The sequence below is a fragment of the Zea mays genome, chromosome 8 (assembly GCF_902167145.1).
Source record: "Zea mays cultivar B73 chromosome 8, Zm-B73-REFERENCE-NAM-5.0, whole genome shotgun sequence".
Lineage (NCBI taxonomy): Eukaryota > Viridiplantae > Streptophyta > Magnoliopsida > Poales > Poaceae > Zea > Zea mays.
Genome location: NC_050103.1, coordinates 130444016 through 130453214, shown reverse-complemented (window position 1 = coordinate 130453214; position 9199 = coordinate 130444016).

The window sequence follows — 9199 nt, the reverse complement described above, 5'->3', positions numbered from 1 at the left end:
CCTGGGGACGAACAAAAATCCGAACAGTAAGAATCAAAGGCGTAGAAAACTCGGCGCAAAACAGGAGAAGGACCGGGCGCTTACCAGGGACACATACCCACGGTCGGGGCGCATCGCGGGCTGGTTAAGGGCGCCAGCATCCAGCCTCCCTACCGTACCCGCTACCCGCTTGAGGAGGTCGTCGGCGGAGAGGGAGGTCGAGGACATCCGCGAGCCCTCCGAATCAACCCCTGGCTTCATCTTCGAAAGCCACAACCGCCGCTCTGCCAAAGGGAGCACCCTCCGGCGATGGATAGCGGCGACGACCCCCGCAGCGGTAAGGCCCTCATCTCGTAACTTCTGCAAGGCCTGCAGAATAGGCTGGAGCTTCTCCTGGTTCTCGCGCGTGGCCCCCCAGCGCCAGTTATTGCCGACGGCGGTCACCACTCGTTGAGAAAACGGTGGAAGCATCCCGCCGTCGTTCTAGAGATAAAACCACCAGTTCTGCCACCCCTTGTTCGAAGACACAAGGGAGGCAGGGATGTACTGCTGCGCGCGCCCCGGCCTCAGTTGGAGGGTGCAGCCACCAGCCCGCACCGCCATACGGACCTTCTTCGCGTCCGTCGTCGCGGCGAAGAACTTCTCGGAGAAGAGATGGGTCCACAGGTCCCAGTGAGGGTCAATCCCCAAAAAACCCTCGCAAACCACCGCGAAGATGGCCGCTTGCGCGATAGAGTTGGGGTTGAAGTTATGTAGCTCCACCCTGTAGTGGTGCAGGAGTGACCGCATGAAGCGGCTCGCTGGCACACCAAACCCCCGCTCATGGAAGGGGATGAAACTGACCACATACCCCGAAACTGACCACATGGAAGGGGATGAAACTGACCACATACCCTTGGCATACCACTCTGGCTGCGGCCCACCGGAGAGAGGACGGAGCAAACCATTGGCAACAAGGGCCTCCAGATCCTCCACAGCAACGGTGGAAAAAGGCCACGGGTCGCACGGCGGAACGACGGTCACCTTGTCAGCCATCGCCGAACGGAGGTGGTGGAGGCGGAGGGGATGAGGTGCGCGGTTTTCTCTCTTCTGGCTATTCTCTTAGGTTGCGGAAACCAAAGCAGAAGGCAAGCGCAAATGGCATGGTAAAGAACCACTGTCGGCCCCTCTTTCGGGTATATAAAGGCCTGGGTGAGATCCGCCCAAAACTTCGCCCGAACCCGTCGCGAAATTCAAACTCGAATGTGAAACAGTTTTTCTGTTCCTCGAACGGCTCGCGCACGCGCAACAGATGCCTCTGGAATCGCCCGTCCCATCGCATTAACTCCTTGGCAGGGCAAGCGACACCTCCGACAGGAGAAGCGGGCGCTGTTTCACCTCCGTCATGATGACCGCGTCAGAAAAGGTGCGCCACATTATTTAAATTCATATCCTTTTCCTTTTCCTCTCTCTCTCTCTTGCCACAGGGACCAGGAAAGGGGATATTCCGAAAAGGATCCTTCTCAGCGAAGGAAACGGGCCCCGAGCCCTCCTACTGATCAGGGGTTCGAAGGTTTCGCCCTCCGGGGTTCGGCAACCGCCCCAGAGCACTCGGGCTCCGAGCCCTTTACTGATCAGGGGTTCGAAGGCTGGCCCCTCGGAAGGGTTCAACAGCCGCCCCAGAGCACGCAGAGTCAGGGATGACCCTGGGTACGTCCGTTACATGGCCGAGGCTCGGGCTATGCTCCCGAGGAACCCTAGGACATTTCCGAGACCAACGGGAATGATTTGTAATGGAATCCCACCGGAGGAAGGCACCGAGCCCTCGTACCCTATCGAATGGGTCCGGGTCCAGCAAATCACCCGTAGGTACTTTTGGGGCGCGCCTCCGGGCCACTAGCCGACCCTTATCGAATGGGGCTCGGGCGTCCACTTGGATCACACCCGCTAGCAACTCACTAGAAACACCGTGTTCGGTGCCCTCCGAGGGTAACACGGCGCTTTCCCCCCTCCTCCTTGCGGAAAGGCGACGAAGGGGCGTACAATAAAAGTCGAGATTGTCCTTGATCGTCCTCTCGCTCCGTGCAAAGGCTCGGGGGCTGCTCTCGCACCAGGCTACAGCCAAACTGTTGACCACGTCAATAAAGCAGCGTAAAAACTCGGAGCCTGACCGTGCACCTGGGCTACGGCCAAGCCGCATGAGGGAACAACAAGGCTGACCGAGGCATCACAAAAAGAATTAAGACCTCAGAGGAGTCAAACCACTCCTTCGAGGCCTCGGGGGCTACACCCGACGGGTGCGCTCGCGCGCACCCATCGGAACAAAATACAACCGAGACGGGCTGGTCCCCTTGCAAAAATTCGGCAGAACCTCCAAGCGAGTACCAACACTCCCTTCGAGGCTCGGGGGCTACTGTCGGGTACCATAATTAGGGGTACCCCCAATGCTCCTAAACACGGCTGGAAAACATCTTCAGAACAAACCATAAACAGCTGATAAAGCGCGGTTCAAGTCAAGGCCTCGTCTACCAAGGGACGTGACCTCATCTGAGCCCAGCTTCGGGCAAGGATGGTAGTCCCGGACGTATTCACGCCTCGCCCGAGGGTCCCCTCAGTCAGCAGACGCACCCCCGTCTCACCCGAGGCTAAGCTCGGGCGAACTTTATCGTACAGCGACCTCGGCCGGATCGCCCTACCAACCGACCGTATCGCATGCACATTTAATGCGGGGATTGCCTGACACCTTATCCTGACACGCGCGCCTCAGTCGGCAAGGTCTAAGTGACCGCAGTCACTTCGCCCTTTCACTGACCGTTCTGACAGGAAAACAACACTATTCGCCCCACTCCAGCTACTGTGCCAACCACCAGGGTAGGACTAGCAACAGCAAGTCGTGACCTCTCCCGAGTTCAACCTCGGGCGCGACAAGGAGCTCCGCCTCGCCCGACCCCAGGCCTTGGCCTCAGCCCCAGCCTCGGGGAAGGTCTCCGCCTCGCCCGACCCCAGGCCTCGGCCTCAGGGGAAGGTCCCCGTCTCGCCCGACCTCAGGCCTCAACCTCAGCCTCGGCCTCGGGAGGAGTCACATCCTCGCCGACCTCAACCCCGGTCTCGGGAGAAGTCTCCGCCTCGCCCAACCTCGGCCTCGGACCGACTATGCTACAGGGGATGCATCATTACCCTACCGCTAGCTAGCCACCCTTTGCTACGAAGGAACAAGACCGGAGTCACATCAAACTACTCCGATAGCAGGTAATGATGGTTCCCCCGCGTGCAACCATGACGTCGATGGCTCTCAGCTCCCTACGGAAGCAAGGAAACATCAGCAGGATCCATGTTGCACCGCTAGCTGCGCTTCTACAGGGCTCAAGGCACTTCTCCGCCGGCCACGTTAGCACATGTACAAGGCTCAAGGCACTTCTCCGCCAGCCACGTTAGCACATAGCTACACCCCTATTGTACAGCTGGGCATCTCCTTGTATCTATAAAAGGAGATGTCCAAGGCCTTCCTGGGGGGGACGGACGGAGGGCGAAGGCAGGCGAGCAGAGGTAGGCAGAGTAGGAGAGACGCGGTAGAGGCAGACTCAGACAGCTCACCTCAAGGCCGAACCCTCTCTTTCTCTCTCTCTCTCTCGCCCTCGCTCTCTCGCAACGCTTGTAACCCCTACTACGAGCACCCCGGTGCAAGATAATATAAGCCTCATTCCCCCGCTTGTGTTCCATCTTGCATCAACCCATCTGGGCAGGGACACGCAGCGACAAATTCACTGGTCGGTTGACGGTCCTCGCGGGTCCGAAACGCCGACAGGTAGGATAGCCTTGCTTGAGAAGGCTAGCTTAATAAGTGCCCCTACACCTACACAATGTGCACTTTGTGACAGTTTCCAGTCTGCTCTCGAGTCCTGCAGACACAACAAGACCCGAATTGAGGAATAAAACATATACCTTCAGTCGATCTTAAGTTAGGGGTCGTGCAGTGAGCCCCAATTGGGCATGGTGGTCAGCCAATTCAAGAGGGGAACTGGTGAACCAGGATTAGGCTTTGCTACTAAGGATTGTAGTGCAACTTGCTTTGGGAAGGTTGGTGAATGGAGTCGATTGAAACCATTAGAGAAGCCATCAACCACTCCCAAGCTTATCAAAATCATCCCACCTAAGCCTATCACCCCTGTGAGACATGGTGTGATTGAGGAGCCTGTGAGAGCCCCTCAGAAACAAGTGTGGGTTCCAAAGCCTAATCATCTCAAGAACACACTTGATACCCTTTCCGACATCTCTAGTGATCCCCTTCCTAGAGATCCTCAGCCACAGCCACACCAAAAGCCCAAGACTCAAACAGATTCCACCTAAGAGAGAAGTGAGGTTCCATTGTGAGATTGTGAGTGGGAGGGCCATATGTCTGCTTTTTGCTTTAGGAGGAAGAGAGATGAGTGACGGGTTTCTATGCCGAGCTGAAAGAACATGAACTTCCCTTCTCATGGTGTTCATGATCTCCCTATTCAAAGACGTCCTGCGAGGCCTAGATGTGATTTGCCTCTTGCTGCTAGGCCTTAGGCTGTGAGACCACAGGGTGGTCGTGCCCGGTGGGGTGCTGGTGAGAGCACCTAGAGGGGGTGAATAGGTGATCCTGTAAAATCAACACTAAATTCCAACAAACTTGATTACAAAGATATTAGTGCGAGTTAATCAAGTTTATGAGGCGAGCTCTTGCAAACACAGACAATCAAAGAGAAAGCACACAAAAGACACGCAATTTTTATCTCGTGGTTCGGTCAAGTAATACTTGCCTACTTCCATGGTGTGGCATCCCAATGGACGAGGGTTGCACTCAACCCCTTTCAAGTGATCTAATGATCAACTTGAATACCACGACTTTCTTTCATTGTCTTTCTCCCGTTTGCGAGGAATCTCCTCAACTTGGAGCCTCTCGCCCTTACAATGATGATCACAAAAGAAGCACGGAAGTAAGGGAGGGAAGAGAAACACACACAACACTCAATTTCACAGCACAACCATGCACACAAGTCACAACTTGAGCTCAACACACGATGCACGGAGTTCACAACTCAAATGGAGCTCAAGTTACTATCACAAAGAATCGAATGCGTGAAGTTGGAGTCTTGGAGTCTTAGAATGTTTCTTGAAAGCTTGGGTGACTCCTCCATGCGCCTAGGGGTCCCTTTTATAGCCCCAAGGCAGCTAGGAGCCGTTGGAGGCCAACAAGGAAGGCCATCATTGCCTTCTGTCGAGTGGCGCATCGGACAGTCCGGTGCGCCACCGGACAGTCACTGTAGACGGTCCGGTGTGGATCTCCTTCCTTTTCTGGCACAGACGATCGTTGCAGCTCCGGGCCAGTTGGTGCACCGGACACTGACCGGACAGTCCGGTGCCCCATGCCGACCGTTGGCGCTGGCCACGCGTCGCCCGCGGATTGCGCGGCCGACCGTTGCGCTTGCGACCGTTGGCTCACCGGACAGTCCGGTGCACCACCGGACAGTCCGGTAAATTATAGTCGTATGACGCCGATTTTTCCCGAGAGTGGCCTTTTCACCGGAGACCAGCCTGGCGCACCGGACACTGTCCGGTGCACCACCGGATAGTCTGGTGTGCCAGACTGAGCTGAGTTTTGGCTGCACTGAGCCAAATCTTATGCAATTCTTTTCTTTTCTTCTTTTCTCTGTTTCTAATACTTAGACAAATATATTAGTATACAAAAACCAAAGTGCTAAGTTTAGAACATACCTCATGCCTTGATTTGCACCTTTTCAATCTTGGGCACATTTAGAACTTAGAGAATATGTGTTGGGCACTTAATCACCAAAACATTATAGAAATGGCCCAAGGGCACATTTCCCTTTCAACCTCCCCCTTTTTGGTGATTTATGCCAACACAATCAAAAGCAACCAAAAGAAGTGCAATATCAATGCAATTGAATACCAAATTGTTTTGAATATAATTTGGCATATTTGGATCGCTCTTTGCCACCACTTGGTTTGTTTTTGCAAATCAACTTCATTTTCCTATCTCTAAGTCAAACTCACTTGTTTGGGCATAAAGAGATATAATCCAAGAGTGAAATTGATCAAGTGCCAAAAACTCCCCCTTTTTCCCATAATCATAAATTATCCCCCACAAGAGACTAAATTTTGCAATAAGAGAATTTTGGACAAATCAAAAGTTTTAACTTTATTGTTTTCAAAATTCACAAAATTCACAAGTGGTAGCTGATCCATTTGCTTTGGCCTTAATTTCTCCCCCTTTGGCATTAAGCACCAAAACGGGATCATTCTTGGCCCTCTAACCCCATTGCCTCACCAAAAATGTCAATTAAGAGCAAAAAGGCAATAAGAGCATAAGAATGAACTTGGAAATAAGTACACTAATACCGGAGTGCAGTGGAAGTCTTTTCATTGTCCAAGTTCACCTTTCCCTTTCAATGCACCTTTGAGACTACATCAAGTATACTCAAACAAACAGATTAGTCTCAAAGGGTCAAGTTGTAGCACATCTCCCCCTAAATATGTGCATCATTCACACATGGACTTGTGAGGTCCGGGGATCCCTTGCACAACTTGAGCACCATAAATAAGCAACAAATTACATAAATACATGAAGTAACATGATCAAAGGCATAGAACACATGTATGCTATAGATCAATCCAAGTTACGTGAATCTAAGACATTTAGCTCACTACGCAGCCTGCAAAAGGTTTTCTCATCTAATGGCTTGGTAAAGATATCGGCTAGCTGGTTCTCGGTGCTAATATGGAACACCTCGATATCTCCCTTTTGCTGGTGGTCTCTCAGAAAGTGATGCCAGATGTCTATGTGCTTAGTGCGGCTGTGTTCAACAGGATTATCCGCCATGCGGATTGCACTCTCATTGTCACATAGGAGTGGGACTTTGCTCAGATTGTAGCCAAAGTCCCGGAGGGTTTGCCTCATCCAAAGTAGTTGCGTGCAACACTGTCCTGCGGCAACATACTCGGCCTCAGCAGTGGATAGGGCAACAAAGGTTTGTTTCTTTGAACTCCAAGACACCAGGGACCTTCCTAGGAATTGGCACGTCCCTGATGTACTCTTCCTATCAACCTTGCATCCAGCATAATCGGAGTCTGAATATCCAATCAAGTCAAAGGTAGACCCCTTTGGATACCAAATCCCGAAGCAAGGCGTAGCAACTAAATACCTAAGAATTCGCTTAACGGCCACAAGGTGACATTCCTTGGGGTCGGATTGAAATCTAGCACACATGCATACTCTAAGCATAATATCCGGTCTACTAGCACACAAATAAAGCAAGAAACCTATCATAGACCGGTATGCCTTTTGATCAACGGACTTACCTTCTTTGTTGAGGTCGACATGCCTGTCGATTCCCATCGGTGTCTTCGTGGGCTTGGCGTCCTTCATCCCAAACCTCTTGAGAAGATCTTGAGTGTACTTCGTTTGGGAGAGGAAGGTGCCGTCCTTGAGTTGCTTCACTTGGAACCCAAGGAAGTAGTTCAACTCGCCCATCTTCGACATCTCAAATTTTTCAGTCATCACCCTGCTAAACTCCTCACAAGACTTTTGATTAGTAGAACCAAATATTATGTCATCGACATAAATTTTGCACACAAAAAGATCACCGTCACAAGTCTTAGTGAAAACAGTGGGATCGGCTTTCCCAACCTTGAAAGAATTAGCAATTAAGAAATCTCTAAGGCATTCATACCATGCTCTTGGGGTTTGCTTAAGTCCATATAGCGCCTTAGAGAGTTTGAACACATGGTCGGGATACCTGTCATCCTCAAAGCCAGGGGGTTGTTCCACGTACACCTCCTCCTTGATTGGCCCTGTTGGGGGTATGCTTCATAGCCGAAGATCCTAAAGAAACACATTTGGCAGATCCTCTCAAAAGCAGTGCCGAAGCTATCGCCTATAAAGCTTCGGCACAGTGACATGTCTCAAGACGAAGGGGTGAACCGACTTAAAGAGGAAATGACCTAAAGACCCATGATATTCTGTGTCAATATTGTAGTTGATTGTAAAGGGCATAAATGTAATTATACACAGGTTGCGCCCTGTGCCTATAAATAGGTGAACAATACCCCTGTACTGTTCACGCAATCTTGTAATCGCTGGCACATTACGCTGGAATTATTACTTTCTGCCAAGGCGAAGGTATAAATGTACCTAAATATTACGTTTTAATATTTAGGTTTGCATAATAAAATATGTGGATAATCTTATATGTTTTTGATATATCGTTCCCTTATGTTTCATATTTTTCATATATACTTTATCCTACATTGTTTTATAACTCTAATCATGAAGGTATGACCTTCGTGATATCTTGCTCATGGCCTTCGTCCGAAGTTCATTAAATCCTTGGGGAGATAATGCTTCAGTGGACGAAGGGCATTAATATTTAACATTTTATGTTGCCTTGTTCTTAATTCATAGCATTTGAGAACAAGTCCCCAACATTGGCGCCCACCTCCGGTGAACTCACTTCCACTTTTTGAGTTGATGGCTTCGTTCAACAACCAAGCTGGAGCTGCTTCGGCTACAAAGCTGGTACTCCCGATAACAGGCGGTTCATGCTCAGAGCCGACCAACAAGAAGCAGAAGAAGGAGGCACAGAGAAGGGTACAACATGTCGGGGTGCAGGGACCCTTCATCAAGTCGAGATGGTCCCACATCCCAATTACCTTCTCCCAATAGGACCTTCAACTCAAGGATTACCCTCACAATGATGCTATGGTTATTTCTTGCGTTATCAAAGGATTTCTGGTCCACAATGTTCTAGTTGATACAGGCAATGCAGCGGATATTATATTTGCTAAGGCCTTCAGACAGATGCAAGAGCCAGAGGATAAGATTCATGATGCTACACACCCTCTTTGTGGCTTCGGAGGAAGGCAGATTGTAGCGCTCGGCAAGATCACGATGCCAGTGACCTTCAGATTTGTCAACAATACAAGGACTAAGCAAGTTGTGTTTGATATTGTCGACATGGAGTACCCCTACAATGCAATCATTGGTCGTGGGACACTCAATGCTTTTGAAGCAATTCTTCATCCGGCATATCTATGCATGAAGATACCTTCGGATCAAGGGCCTATTGCTATTCATGGAAGTCAGGAAGCTGCTAGAAAGGCTGAAGGAAACTGGACAGATTCAAAAGCAATTCATAATATAGATGGAGCCGAAGCTTGTGAGCAATACAAGTACAGAAGGGAGAAGGCTGCTTCGGCT